This window comes from Nomascus leucogenys, chromosome 4 (assembly GCF_006542625.1).
Source record: "Nomascus leucogenys isolate Asia chromosome 4, Asia_NLE_v1, whole genome shotgun sequence".
Classification (NCBI taxonomy): domain Eukaryota; kingdom Metazoa; phylum Chordata; class Mammalia; order Primates; family Hylobatidae; genus Nomascus; species Nomascus leucogenys.
In genome coordinates, this window is record NC_044384.1 from 136,014,686 (window position 1) to 136,031,256 (window position 16,571).

General features: G+C 38.3%; 1 protein-coding gene and 1 pseudogene across 3 annotated transcripts in view; one reads left to right on the top strand and one right to left on the bottom strand.

Moving 5' to 3' along the window:
* The window catches only part of TUSC3 (tumor suppressor candidate 3), a 236,351-nt gene that overhangs the window by 61,658 nt on the left and 158,122 nt on the right, over nt 1–16,571 (bottom strand). The gene's annotated exons all lie outside the window — the stretch shown is intronic.
* On the top strand, nt 14,659–15,610 carry LOC100601555 (annotated as a pseudogene).

A 16,571-nucleotide genomic window follows, 5' to 3' on the forward strand; every position in this document is an offset into this window, starting at 1 on the left:
AAAAAAAAAAAAAAAACCCATTAAGAATGTTTCCATTTTGGGGACTTTGCACTTGCTGTTCCATCTTCCAGGTACTATATAAATCACTCTCTCATTTCCTTCAGGTCTCTGCTTGAATGACTTTTCAGATAGGCCTTTTCAGAACACTGTATAAAAAAGCATTCTCCTCAACCTTCTATCACTCTGCTTTACTTTTCTCAAAGTATTTAGTATCACCTGACATATATGCTTTTTCATTGTCTGTGTCCCTTGGCTGCCGTAAAAGCTTTTTGAGGTTATAAGCTTTATCTATTTTGTTCATCACTTATTTTGCAGTGCCAAGCCAGACTGCTTAAGACAGCATATAGCAGACACTCTGTAAAGTTTTGCTGAGCGAATGAGCTAATGAATACAGTGCTATGGTTTGTATGTTTGTCCCCTCCAAATCTCATGTTGAAATTGGATCCCCATTGTTGGAGGTGGGGCTTGATAGGAGGAGTTTGGGTCATGGGGGACTTGGTGCCCCCCTCCCAGTAATGAATGAGTTCTTCCGCTATTAGTTCCCATGATTTAAGAGAATCTGGTACTTCACTCCTCTCACTCGCCATGTTATTTGCTACACATGCTGGCTCCCCATAACTTCTGCTATGAGTGGAAGCAGCTTGAGGCCCTCACCAGAAGCAGATGCTGGTGCCATGCTTCTTGTACTGCCTGCAGAATGGTGACCCAAATAAAACTCTTTTCTTTATAAATCACCTAGTCTCAGGTATTCCTTTATAGCAACCCAAATGGCCAAAGACAACAAGGCTGCCCAAAGCTGTTATTTTCAATATCACTAATGAATATTTAAAAAATGTTAAAAACAACACAAACTTCAAATTCTCCAACTCAACTGCAACCCAAAGTACATTAAATTTGAAGAAAAAATTCCCACTTAGAAGGGTTCAGAAAAGGAAATTAAAAGTATAGAGTAGCTAGAATATGTTATTTGTTTTACCTCTATTTCCATAATATTATAGTCTATAATTAATTCGGCTCAAGTCACATATCTCTTTAAAGTTTATAGCTATACTAATGTCCCCTGATACTTTCTCTATAACATTCTTGAATTCATAATGAGTTTAGAAAGATACTTTCTTCCTAATAATAGCAAGCTATGCAACTAAATTGAGATTCTGTAATCATTTGGGAAATCAACATGAAAGAATCTCAGCAGCTCTTCCCTATAGCAGGGTCTAAGTTAAACAAACAATAAGAAGATAGCCTCGCTACTACCTCCATTGCACGGCTGTGTGTTGTTTGTTTGTTTGTTTAATTAGTAAACAAGGACAGTATACTTCTTGGCATCATGCACGTAAACAATTTCAGCTCATCTTTCTGAAACTCTCAATCACTGTCAACTATGCCTAGCAATGCTGAAACCAAGTGAACCATGAGTTTCTAGTCTGATGAAGCTATTAGAAAAGCTAAAGAGGAGTTAGTTGTGTTTTTTTGTTGTTGTTGTTGCTTGTTTGTTTCAATTTGTTATTTTAAGTAATATAAATCTGGTACACAGCAAGAAAGGTAATACTTCCACTCCCCCCTGTTCAGAATGCATCTGGAGAACAGTATTCAACTTGAACACTGCAGGTATTAATGGTGACACCAACAAACTGGAGAGCAAAGCAGAGAATAGAAACCAGGATAGTGAGACACTACCAATCTGTGGCATGATGACTGCTGAAAGAGCTGGAAACAGGCTGCCTAGAAAGAGAGACCAGTGTGAACACCCACCTCAAATATTTGTTCAGCTGATATGAGAAACTTGGAAGGTATTTATACCATGAGATTCCAGAGGGAGGAAACAAAGCACTATTAAGCATTTCAAAGAAACAGTTTTCAGCTCCATATATGAAACATTTTCTCAACAAATAAAGCATTCTAAAGCTAAAACTGGCTGTCTCATGAGAAAGCAAGTTCCCTATCTAAATTGTTTAAGAAGAGGCTCAACAACTATTATTTAATGCCAATGTTTACAACAGGGTTTCTTAAATAGAAGATTCTGGCTTTGGTAACATTAGAGTCTTTTCCATCTGAAATATCTATGAAAAGTCTTTAAAGAGTAAACGCCAGAGTAAACAAAAAGGTTCTACAAAAGGAAGCCCCGTCAGGCGGAGAAAATGGGCTCTCTTGATTTTGTTCTCCACACAGCTGTGATTGGTCTCTTACATAATAGCTCTTCCATTCTCATCCTATTTCCATTATCTTGGTAGTGGCCTTAAAAACCTCAAATTCATCAACAACCTCTTATCTCTGAGAACTGAGACCATCTGTGTCAACATGACTTAGTAGTTTATTCAAGGAAATCTTTGCCTGGCAAAGATAAGACTATAAACCAAAAAAAAAAAAAAAAAAAAAAAAACACCTACTGTTTGCTTCAAGAAATTCTCACAGACCAATGTATTAGAGACAATAGTCCATACACCTGGATAAACAGCTTACTTTAAGACTCTTGCCTCAGTGTCCAACAAACCTAAACTGTTCCATCACAGAATTTGCCTAATCCACATAAGCTCCCTGTCTTAAAAAGCCCACCTTAAACTATTTTAGCACAGATCCCAAAGCCCTATAAATATCCTTCTTCTAATTCTTCCTTCTGAAACACTGCAAAGTTTTTCTCTCTGCAGTTAAATTCGAATACATTTGGCTTTGGTTTATTAACAGACTGATGACATTGAGGGTAATTCAACATCTCCATGCACCTACTTCTATAATGAACCATCAAACAACCCCCAAACCCAAAACAGCTACTGTATCGACTACAAAATTAACTTCCTTCCTGAAACACTATTCTTGTAATATTATTCTATGGCTTAAAAATGTTTAAAGTAAAAAATACACACATACACAGTATTTTACAAATCATCTTCAATTTCAAAAATATGTTAACTAAAACTATCCAGACACGTACGATGTGATTCATTTTATGGGAATTTCAAGCATAGGCAAGGTAATCTATGGTGATAAAAATCGTAACAGTGGCTTCCTATGGGGAATGGCAGATATACATACAAGAGGCCCTGAGGAAATTTTGTGGGGGAATAAAAAGGTTTTATATTGATTATTACAGGGAAATATACACTTATTAAAATAGGCATTTAGGATCTGTGTATTATACTATTTGTACATTTTACTTCTGTAACATTTTTTTAAAGTGCATTTAAGATTTCTAATTCCAGACAAGATGGATGTACTTGTGTTTGTCCCTCTGGTTAAATACTGCCAAACACCCTGGACATCACATATGAAACAAACATAAGAAGATTCTGAAAGGTAGAGAGAAGAAAGCACACAGAATAGGGACCTCCGGACTAGCACAATGATTTTCACTTCACATATCCTGGACTGGATGATACTGGAGAAGTGGGCAACCCAGAAACACCAACAGGCAAAGCCAAAAAAAAAAGCTCCAGCCGTTCTCTCTAGAGAAAGGACCAGAAAAGGAAAAACAAACATTCTTTTTCAGACAAACACTGAAAGAGACATCTGTCTCTTTAAACAAACAGTTTCTTAGGTAACTACCCAACACCACTCTTTCTTCAAATCATTCCATGATTTCCTACTGCTCAGATGATTAGGAGCAAATTACCACAAAGCTTTCAAGGTCCTTCATAATCTAGTAACAAATTATCTTTCTAGCCTCATTTCTCAACACTTACAGGCACTAACCACATCAAATTACTCTCTCTTCCCTCAACAAGGCATATGGCCTTTATTCATTCTGTCCTATCTTTCCACTTGTCCATTAACTGAAGAAATTTAATTTTTTTCCTACAATATCCAGCCTAAGGAAAAGGCTCTTTCACTCTTACTTACTCTGCTCACACAGCACTTTGCTTGTATTATGATTATAGCTAGTCTCATATTCTATCAGAAATTAACTGTAGAATCACCTGCAGCCCTGAATAAATTATGAACTTCACAAATACAGGAATTCAGCCAAGAATACTGTTACATCCCCAGAGCTACACAGAGGGAAAAGCACACAGTAGTTATTCATTGAAATGAATTAAATAAATGACTTGAAGTGTGAGCATGTCAGGTGGAAAAGCATGATAAACTTTTTTCTGAGTCAGTGCAACTGGCTTTCTTGACCCAGAGATTATTTGGAGTTGAAATGTATTTGGATTCAGAATTTCATACCCTAAGCTGCTGCTTTCACTGTAATCTTGTCCTGTTTTCAATCTAAGGAACTCACACAGGACAGGGTATTTAATCCCTACAACTAATAATAGACTCTATTCAAAAGTAGATAATAAAAAGATTACAAAAAGATTCTAATGTTGCAATATTGGAACGCCCTTTCTGCTGACTCAAGTGCTGTTTATAAAAAATGCGCTAGCAAGACATTATATAGAGGGTTTTGCTGATGCCTATATAATTCTTCCTTCTATAGCACTTGTTGAAAGCATAATCACTTGGTCAAAAGAAATCTATTTTAATAGTCCTATTTGACCTCTAAGTGCTTTATAAAACATTGAATTAGACTTTTCCTGTACAATGCCTAAAAAAAGTCCATACTCTTTGTAAAGTGCACTAAATCTAATAAGCAACAAAGTATTCCAATGGCTTTTCACTCTTGTTACACAACTTCCTCATCTTTCATACTCGTATTAGAGGGAAAATGTCATGTGCTATCAGGATATAAAGTTCATTTGAAAATACAACTATTAATTAATAAGGAAATAAGTTTCTGCATATAATCTTTTTCCTAGAGCAAACAGCATTTTTAAAAAGTCACATCAATTATATCAGATCATATTACCATTGTTAATGCTAGGTTTTATGGTAGATTTTGAATACTGACAGCTGGACACTAAAATCCAAGTAGTCTGTTTCACTACCATCAATGAAATAGTACAGACAGAGCAAGAACAGTGGTGAGAGAGTACAGTCTAAAAGTTTGAAAGTTTCGGGAACTATGGTGAATGAAAGTGCTAGGAGAAAATGACAAACACTTTTTCTAAAATGAGAATCCCTTTAGTAATGACTTAATAACCAGTAATGAAATATACATTACAATTCACTGAATAGTTGTTACAGTTAAATGATTGCTAGTTATATTTACAGTGTATTTTTAAAAAATTGTTCATTTAAAATAGGCTGAAGATGGCTGTGCATGGTTGGCTCACCCCTGTAACCCCGGCACTTTGGCAGGCCAGTGCTGGAATAGGAGTCCAAGACCAGCCTAGATGACATAGCAAGACTCTGTCTCTACAGAAAATTTTAAAAATTAGTTGGGCGCAGTGGCATGCACCTGTAGTGCCAGCTACTAAGGAGGCTGAGGTAGGAGGATGGCTTGAGCCTAGGATTTTGAAGTTAAAAGTGGGCTGTGATCACACCACTGAAGTCCAGCCTGGGCCACAGGAGGAGACCCTGTCTCAAAAAAAAAAAAAAAAACAACGAATAAAAGAGAATCGTCAATGCTTCCAGAGCTTAATATGTTAACTTACTGATAAGCAAACTGGAGAAAAATAACAATTTCTATTTATAAGCAATAAAAGAGCATAATGAAGATGTATCAAAGTCAAATATGTAAAAAACATTTCATTTTCACCTAGTAATGAGAATGGTACAGAAAAAATATCTTAAATATCTAATATTGTCAGATACTCTAATTACCTAATAGCAAATATTCTGAGATATAATAGTATAAACAATTTAGGTGCCATAGAGATTATCTTGATAACATAATAAAGACATTTCTAAACCATAAATGAGGTTTGAGGCAGTCTCATATAATGGGAAAAGCATTCCTGAGGTTGAAGTTGAGTTTATATTTTGAACCTAAAATTATAACTTAAGGATTTAAGTAAGTATATAAACTGAAAATCAAATCTCAGACACAATATATAGTTAACACTTATTTCATAATTGTTTTCATACGTTTAGTGAAAGAAATTGTAAAGTCCTAACTTATAGATTTTTTAACTGATTCTTGCAGAATTTGATGTAGAACACAATAATTTTTTTTCTTGGCAGAAATAAAATGTTGCTTTTCACAGTAATTGCTTCTTTGGGAGAGAATTACAGCATTTTTGCATTATTAACACAGCAGCTTTGCTAGATAGGCATCTATTATAAAATTCATTTTAGGAACAGGGCTTACTTTGAATATTATAAACTTCAACAGTATTTTTTAAGTTTCATTTTAAGGGATAAAATAGAAAAGTTTTAGTAAAGAAAAGCAATATTTTAAATTGTTTTTAAATTTGTATGGTGTATATTAACTTTGTGTTTCAACACACAGTTTGGGGTAAACCAAATTAAATATATTTTGGATAAGTCCAAAACTTTTCAAAGATATTAAACTCTGGTATAATCTGTACAGGTAATTTATTAACTAGACTAAATACTGATATTGTTAGATGGCTAGAAATAATTTCACAAATAATAATCTTTGCATTATATATAGTAAAGTCTGCTAGTTACTGCGTAAATCGAAATAAATGTAAAACAATTTCTCAGGTTACTCCAAAAACAGGCCAACAAAAACAAAATCCTTTACATTTTATAAATACATAGGAAAACACAGGCAGTATTATGACCTAAACAGATAATAAAATGTACATAACCCATTAGGTCTGGTCATTTTATATGCATTTTCTTTGGCTCATTCATTCATTCATTCAACAGGTATGTGCAGCCTTATAGAGATGATGATAAAGATGAAAAAAATTCTGATTCTGTGGTCAAGATATTTGCATTTGAGAAAGTTGTAGCAAGATAGCCAACTAGACCCCCCAGCACTTGGCACCCTCACAAAGACGGCCAAAATCTATCAAAACCTCTGGTATACAGCAAAGGCTGTGCAACGAGGAAAGTTCGTAGCCCTAAACACCTGTATCAAAAAGTCTGAATGAGCATTAACAGACCATCTAAGGTCGCAGTTCAAGGAACTAGAGAAACGAGAACAAACCAAACCCAAACTCAGCAGAAGAAAGGAAATAACCAAGATCAGAGCAGAACTAAATGAAAGTGAAACAAAAACAAATACAAAAGATAAATGAAACAAAAAGCTGGTTCTTTGAAAATATAAATAAAACTGATAGACCATAAGCAAGATTAACCAAAAAAAAAATAAAGACAAAATCCAAACAAGCTCAATAAGAAATGAAAAGGGACATATTACAGGTGACACCACTGAAATACAGAATATCATTCAAGGCTACTATGAACACCTTTACGTGCCTAAACTAGAAAACCTAGAGAGATGGTTAAAATTCCTGGCAAGACACAACTCTCCTAGCTTGTTTGATACCCTCAGCAGACCAATAACAAGCAGCAAGACTGAAATGGTAATTTAAAAATTACCAACAAAAAAAAAGTCCAGGACCAGCTACATTCACAGCAGAATTCTACCAGACATTCAAAGAAGAATTGGTGCCAATTCTAGGGACACTACACCACAAGACAGAGAAAGAAGGAACCCTCCCTAAATCATTCTATGAAGCCAGTATCACCCTAATACCAAAACCAGGAAAAGACATAACCAAAAAAGAAAACTACAGACCGATATCCCTGATGAGCATAGGTGCTAAAATCTTTAACAAGATGCTAGCTAACTGAACCCAACAACATATCAAACAGATAATCCACCTGAACAGATGATCAAGTGGGTTTCATACCAGGGATGCAGAGATCCAGGCACACAGTGTAAGCTGTGAGTGGTCTACCATTCTGGGGTCTGGAGGATGGTGGCCCTCTTCTCACAGCTCTACGAGGCAGTGTCCCAGTAGGGACTATGTTTGAGGGCTTTGACCCCACATTTCCCTTCCACATTGCTCTAACAGAGGTTCTTCATGAGTGCCCCACCCCTGCATCAAACTTCTGCTTCGACATCCAGGTGTTTCCATACATCCTCTGAAATCTATGCAGAGGTTCCCAAACTTCAATTCTTGACTGTGTACTCACAGGAACCACATGGAATCTGCCAAGGCCTGGAGCTTGTGCCCTCGGAATCCACATCCCAAGCTGTACCTTGGCCCCTTTTAGTCACAGCTGGAGCGACAAGGATGCAAGGCACCAAGTCTCTAGGCTGCACACAGCACGAGGACCCTGAGTCCAGCCCACAAAGCTATTTTTGCCTCCTAGGCCTCTGGGCCTGTGATGGGAAAGGCTGCCCTGAAGACTTTTAACATGCCCTGGAGACATTTTCCCCATTGTCTTGGGGATTAACATTCAGCTCCTCAGTACTTATGCAAATTTCCACAGCCAGCTTGAATTTCTCCTCAGAAAATGGGTTTTTATTTTCTATCTCGTTGTTAGGCTGCAAATTTTCTGAACTTTTATGCTCTGCTTCCCTTATAAAACTGAAAGCATTTAACAGCACCCACCTCACTTCTTGAATGCTCTGCTGCTTAGAAGTGTCTTCCACCACATACCCTAAATCATCTCTCTTGAGTTCAAAGTTCCAGAAATCTCTAGGGCAGGGGCAAAATGCCACCAGTCTCTTTGCTAAAACATAACAAGAGTCACCTTTGCTCCAGTTCCCGACATGTTCCTCATCTCCATCTGAGACGACCTTAGTCTGGATTTCATTGTTCATATCATTATCAGCGTTTTGATCAAAGCCATTCAACAAGTCTCTAGGGAGTTACAAACTTTCCCACATCTTCCTGTCTTCTTCTAAAGCCCCCAAACTTTTCCAGACTCTGCCTGTTACCAAGTTCCAAAGTCAGTTCCACATTTTTGGGTAGCTTTTCAGCATCACCCCACTCCACCGGTACCAATTTACTGTATTAGTCCGTTTTCACACTGCTGATAAAGACACACCCAAGACTGGGAAGAAAAAAGAGGTTTAATGGACTTACAGTTCCATGTGGCTGGCGAGGCCTCACAATCATGGCAGAGGACAAGGAGGAACAAGTCACGTTTTACATGGGTGGTGGCAAGAGAGAGTTAATACAGGGGAACTCCTCTTTATAAAACCATCAGATCTCATAAGACTTATTCACTATCATGAGAACAGCATGATAAAGACCTTCCCCCATGATTCAGTTACCTCCCACTGGCTCCCTCCCATGACGTGGGAACTGTGGGAGTTAAAATTCAAGATGAGCTTTAGGTGGGGACACAACCAAACCATATCAGCGGGTGCTAACTGTATGCCCTCCTGTGCCCAATCTTTCCACTGACACCACCACTGCACTGACACTAGTGGCCTCTCCCTGAACACTGCGCTGCCACTGCTGCGCTGCCACTGCTGCCAGTGTGAATGGAGGGCACATGCCCAAACAATCTCTGCCCCTGCTATGACACTGGCAATGGTGCAAACACATGCTTGGATGCCAGCACACCAGCACACCCAATACCTCAGCTTGGGCAATGAGCATGCACCCTGCCAGGCTGCTGCTGCTGCTGGCATAAGTGAACCAGCACACATCTCACTGCCACCTTCCTATGAAGCATTTTGGCTGACACCACTCATGGGAGTGTTGTGACCAGCGATCTGGGAACAACTCAACCCCTCCAGTAATCAGGAGGGACCACAGAACAATGCTAGGGCCTGAAACCAGCCCCCCAGAGTTAAGGCACGCAGCTCGGGAGTCCTGGGCTAAGCCATGGCCCCACAAAATCTTCCAGAGACAAAGCCAGTCAACCATGCCCACCTTATACCATAATCAAGGCCCCAAGGATGTCAAAGAGGATAAAAGAAAAAAAACTCAACCAAAGGATGGCAACTTCAAAGATTAAAAGGACATCAGCCCGTGAAGATAAAAACAAACTAGTGCAAGAACTCTGGCAATTCAAAAAGCCAGAGTGTCTTCTTACCTCCAAATGGCCACACTAGTTCCCCAGCAATCATTTTTTTTTTTTTTTGGATGGAGTTTCCGTCTTGTTGCCCACGCTGGAGTGCAATGGTGTGATCTCAGCTCACTGCAGCCTCCCAGGTTCAAGTGATTTTCCTCCCTCAGCCTCCTGAGTGGCTGGGATTACCAGCGCACGCCACCATGCTTGGCTAATTTTGTATTTTTAGTAGAGACAGCGTTTCACCATGTTGGCCAGGCTGGTCTCAAACTCCTGACCTCAGGTGATCTGCCCGCCTCATCCTCCCAAAGTGCTAGAATTACAGGCATGAGCCACTGTGCCCAGCCAACATGGTTCTTAACCAGGCTAAAATAACAGAAATACAATTCAGAATATGGATAGAAACAAAGATTACCAGGATTCAAGAGAAAGTTGAAACCTAGTCCAAGGATTCTAAGGAATACAATAAAATTCTACAAGAGATGAAAGACAAAATGGCTATTTCAACAAAGAACTAAACTGAGCTGATAGAGCTGAAAAAACTCAAAGAATTTCAGAATATAATCGCAAGTATCAACAGCAGAATTGAGCAAGCTGAGGAAGGAATCTCAGAGGTCAAAGACTGGCTCTTTGAAATAACTCATTCAGAAATCAAGAAAAAACAATAAAGAATGAACAGAACCTATGTAAAATATGGGATTACGTAAAGGGAACCAAATCTACGACTCATTGGTGTCCCTGCAAGGGAGAGAAATCAAGCAACTTGGAAAGTGTATTTCAGGATATCATCCGTGAAAATTTCCCCAAGCCTGCTAGAGAGGCCAACATTCAGAGTCAGTCAGGAAATTCAGACAACCCCTGTGAACTGCTATACAAGATGACCATCCCAAGACACATGAGATTCTCTAAGGTCAAAATGGAAGGAAAAAAAAGTTAAGGCAGCTAGAGAAAAGGGCCAGATCACCTATAAAGGGAGCCCCCAATAAGGCTTAAAACAGCAGAAACCCTACAAGCCAGGAGAGATTCAACCTATATTCAGAATTCTTTAAAAAAAAAGAAAACTTTCAACCAAGAATTTTATATCCAGCCAACTTCAGCTTCATAAGCAAATAAGTAAGACATCCTTTTCTGAAAGGGAATTTGTGACCACCAGAACCACCTTAATAGAGGTTCTGAAGGGAGTACTAAATGTGGAAAGAAAAGACTGTTACTGGCCACTATAAAAATATACTTAAATACATACATCAGTGACACTGTAAAGCAACCACACAAACAAGTCTACATAATAACCAGCTAACAGTAGGATGACAGGATCAAATCCACACATATCAGTATCAACCTTGAATGTAAACAGGCTAAATGCCCAAATTAAAAGGCACAAAGTAGCAAGTTAAATAAAGAATCAAGCACCAATGGTAAGCTGTCTTCAACAGATCCATCTCACACACAATGACATCTATAGGCTCAATGTGAAGAGATGGAGGAAAATCTACCAAGCAAAGGGAAAACAGAAGAAAGCAGAGGTTGGTATTCTAATTCCTGACAAAACAGTCTTTAAAGCAGCAAAGACCAAGAAAGACAAGCCCTTTACATAGTGGTAAAGGGCTCAATTCAACGACACGACCTATCTTAAATATATATGCACCCAATAGAGGAACACAAAGATTCATAAAACATGTTCTTAGAGACCTATGAAGAAACTGACATAACCACACAGTCCAATAGTGGAAAAGTAGTAAATTGACCACTAGCTAGACGACTAAAATAAGAGACAATATCCAAATAAACTCAATCAGAAATGACAAAGGGGGTGCTACCACTGACTCCATGTAAATATTAAAAAAAAAAGCCCTCAGAAACTACTACAAACACCTCTATGCACACAAGCTAGAAAACCTAGAAGAAAGAGATAAATTCCTGGAAACATACAACCCCCCATGACTGAACCAGGAAGAAACTGAATCCCTGAACTGACCAATAAGTTCTGAAATTGAATAAGTAATAACAAGCCTAACAACAAGAAAAAGCCCAGGACCAGATGGATTCAAAGGCAAATTCTACCAGATGTTTAAAGAAGAGCTGGTACCATTCCCACTGAAACTATTGCAAAAAAAAAAAAAAAAAAAAAAGAGGGGGGTCTCCTCCCAAACTCATTCTGTGAGGCTAGCATCATCCTGATACCGAAAACTGACAGAGAAACAACAAAACAAGAAAACAGTAGGCCAGTATTTTTTATGAACATGGATCCAAAAATCCTCAACAGAATACTAGCAAATTAAATCCAGCAGTACATCAAAAAGTTAATCCGCCATGATCAAATAGCCTTTATCCCTGGGATGCAATGTTGGTTCAACATACACACATCAATAAAATGTGATGCATAACATAACAGAACTAATAAAACAAACCACATGTGCCAGGTGTGGTGGCTCACGACTATAATCCCAGCACTTTGGGAAGCCGTGGTGGGTGGATCACTTGAGGCCAAGAGTTCAAGACCAGCCTGGCCAACATGGTGAGACCTTGTCTCTACTAAAAATACAAAAATTAGCCGGGCATGGTGGCAAGCGCCTGTAATCCCAGTTACTTGGGAGGCTGAGGCAAGAGAATCGTTTGAACCCAGGAGGCAGAGGTTGCAAAGAGCCAAGATCACACCACTGCACTCCAGCCTAGGCAACAGAGTGAGACTCTGTCTCAAAACGAAAACCAAACAAAAACAAAAACTACCTGATCATCTTCATACAGGAAAGGCTTTCAAAAAAAATTCAATATTCCTTCATGTTAAAAACCCTCAACAAACTAGACACTGAAGGAACATATTTCAAAAAAATTAGAGCCCTCTATGAAAAACCCACCACCAACATCATAGTGAATGGGCAAAGCTGGAAACATTCCCCTTGAAAGGTGAAGAAGATGAAGATGCCTTCTCTTACCACTCCAATGCAACATGGTACTGTTAAGTCCTAGCCAGAGAAATCTGGCAAGAGAATGAAATAAAAGGCATCAAAATAAAAAGAGAGGAAGTCAAACTATCTATGTTTGCTGGGAACTTAACTCTCTACCTAGAAAACCCCACAGTCTCTGTCGAAAAGCTCCTTGATCTGCTAAACAACTTCAGCAAAGTTTTAGGATAGTAAATCAATGCAGAAAAATCAATAGCTTTCCTAGACACCAACAACATCCAAGGTGAAAGCCAAATGAAGAATGAAATCCCATTCACAACTGCCATAAAAAGAATAAAATACTTAAGAATACAGATAACCAAGGAGGTAAAAGATCTCTGAAATATTTCATAATTATACAATGCTTTTCAAAGAAATTAGAGATGATACAAACAAATGGAAAAACATTCCATGTTCATGATTATGAAGAATCACTATAGTTAAAACGGCCACACTGCCCAAAGCAATCCACAAATTCAGTGATATTTCTATCAAACTACCAAGGACATTCTTCACAGAATTAGGAAAAAACTATTTTAAAGTTCATATGGAACCAAAAAATAGCCTGAATAGCCAAGGCACTCCTAAGCAAAATGGGCAAAGCTGGAAGCATTTGGCATTACCAGACTTCAAACTATATTGCAATGTTACAGCAATCACAATACCATTGTACTGGCACAAATACAGACACAGACCAATGGAACAGAATAAGGAGCACAGAAGTAATGCGGCACACCTACAACTATCTGATCTTTGACAAACCTGACAAAAACAAACAATGGGGAAAGGATTCCCTATTTGGTAAGTCGTGCTGGGATAACCTGCTAGCCATATGCAGATGACTGAAACTGGATCACTTCCTTACACCGTACATAAAAATCAACTTAAGATGCATGAAATGCTTAAATGTAAAACCCAAACCATAAAACTCCTAGAAGATAACCCAGGAAATACCATTCTGGAGATGGGATCTGGCAAAGATTTCATGATGAAGACACTCAAAGCAACTGCAAGAAAAAGAAAAATTGACAAATGGGACATAATTAAATTAAAGAGTTTCTGCACACCAGAAGAAGTTATCAACAGCATAAACAGACAACCTACAGAATAGGAGAAGGTGGCTGCAAATTATGCATTTGACAAACGTCTAATATTCAGAATTTGTAAGAAACTTAAATAAGCAAAAAAAAAAAAACTTCCTTTAAAAGTGGGCAAAGGACATGAACCGACACTTTTCAAAAGCAAACATACACGTTGCCCACCGCATAAGAAATGCTCAAGATTGTTAATCATTACACAAATGCAAATCAAAACCACAATGAGATACTACCTCACACCAATCAGAATGGCTATTAAAAAGACATAAAATAATAGATTTTGGTGAGACTGTGGAAAAGAAGAAAGTTTATACACTGCTAGCAGGAGTGTAAATTAGTTCTGCCAATGTGGAAGGCAGTCTGGCGATTTCTCAAAGAGCTTAAAACAGAGTTAATTACCATTTGACCCAGCAATCCCATTATTGTGTATACACCCCAAAAAATATAAATTGTTCTACCATAAAGACACACAGATGTGTATGTGCATCACAGCACTATTCACAGGAGCAAAGAAATAGAATTAACCTAAATGTCCATCAATGGTAGAACAGATATAGAAAATGTGGCGCATATATATATATATGTATATTTATATATATATACACACACACACCATGGACTATTAAGCAGCCATAAAAAAGAATGAGATCATGTGCTTTGCAGAAACATGAATGGAATTGGATGTCATTATCCTAAACAAACTAACACAGGAACAGAAAACCAAATAGAGCCATGTTCTCACTTATAAGTGGGTGGTAAACACTGAGTACATATAGACACAAAGAAAGGAACAACATCTCCCAGTTGCTACCACAGCCACGATTGCCAGGCATGGTGTTGGTGCGTTGGTGTCTGTGTCATTAAATTGCACGACATGGCTGAGCGAGATCCATTCGGTGTCCCCGCTGGCACCCCTGGGGATCCTGTCCTGGGGAACGGAGTGGCTGGCGCCAGTGAAGAAGACCCAGCTGCGGCCTTCTTGGCACAGCAAGAGAGCAAGACTACGGGTATCAAGAACAACAAGGTCGCCTTCGACATCCTGGATGGTGTCACCCCCAGGCCCCAGCCACAAGGTGAACAGCTGGGAGTCCAGGTGCTGTTGATGGAGTGATGATGGTGACTACTACCAGGAAAGTAATGGTCCAAGAGACAATTATGCAGCTATTTCACAAGTGGATCGATTCCAATCACAGCCTGAAAATATCTGCAGATGGAAAGAAGAGAAAATGGAATGCTCAGAAGCCCTTGCTGCCTATTCTCAGAAGCAAGAAGCAGAGTGGAAAGAAAAAGGGATAAATGAGCTAGCAGAGTGGTGTGCAAGACAAGACGAGCAGCTACAGAAAAGAAAGGCAAACAACAGGGCAGAAGATTTTGTAAATGACATTGACGAGTCATCCCCCAGCACTGGGTGGCAACAGGTGGCCTGGTTGTGTGACTATAACCCCAAGTCAGCAAGCAGGCCAAAGAGGTCTCCTGCATGCACTCAGTCCTCAACTCCCTCAAGCAGGCGACCCCTGGTGCACTGACAAACCGCTCTTGGAAACACTACATCTGCAGTATCTTAATCCTACCCAGTGAAGTCTTACAAAGTAACTGGATTAATTACGCTGAGTTCTTTTGGACCAAACATTTTTGTGTTTAGAGCTGATCGTTGTTTCTGATTGCACGTTTCCTTCAACTGTGTCCTCCCTGGCATACAGAGAGGAAAGGTGAAGGAGGAAATGGAAGGGAGGGCAATCTCCTAACATTAGCCTCAACCTGTGCTTTTGTGCGTTATTCTGAGAATAAATTTCTATTTCAAACAAAAACAAAAGACAAAAGACAAAAACAACAGATACTAGGGCATACTTGAGGGTGAGGATCATAAAACTACCCATCGGGTACTATGCTGATTACCTGGCCAATGAAATAATCTGTACATCAAACCCCTGTGACACACAATTTAGCTATATAACAGATCTGCACATGTACCCTTGAGCCTAGAAGTTAAAAAAAAAAAAAAGAATACTGAAGTGTTAGTTTTTGAATTTTTATTTCAGATAAGGCTACGAAAAACTTACTAAAGTCATGGACTATCATTATATGGAATCAAAACCTAATGATGCTTGATAAACCTGCACTGAAAAGAATTTTTCCGAGTTATTGAAATGTACATCTTATTTTGAAATTGTAGAGTTATAAATGAGAAATGCTTTTTCAATCCTGAATGTATATAATTATGAATATCTTTAATATAATTGTACTCAACTTTATTGACAAGATGAAAATAATATCCTTGGTTTTCTTAAGACCATAGGACTCTTTACAATGTACTACACAATTTTCCTAACAGGAAAAAAATTAAAGAATATGAAAAAGTTAACAGGTAGTTTATCCCTTTCTCTGTGGGAGGACTGATTCTTCTCTTTTTGTTCTTATCCTTTCTCTTCTGATGTAATATTTCTTCTTGATACTCAGAGAACAATTAACTGTATTAGATGAAGTTTGACATATTAAAACACATTCTCATTATATAGTTCTATAATCCCTCTGTGCATGTGGTTTTAATTGCAAACAAATGTTAGCAGGGAAAACAATTTTCTTCTGATATACTTAACATTTTGAAAGGCTAAAGACAAAATTTGAGTTCCTATTTGCAAAGAAAGATTTATTTATCTATGCAGTATCATTTATTTAGTATCGACCACGTGTGAAGTGCTTTGTCATGAAGTAAGGGTACAAATCACATGGTTCTTCATTGTAATTAATTGGCAGGATCATAGAT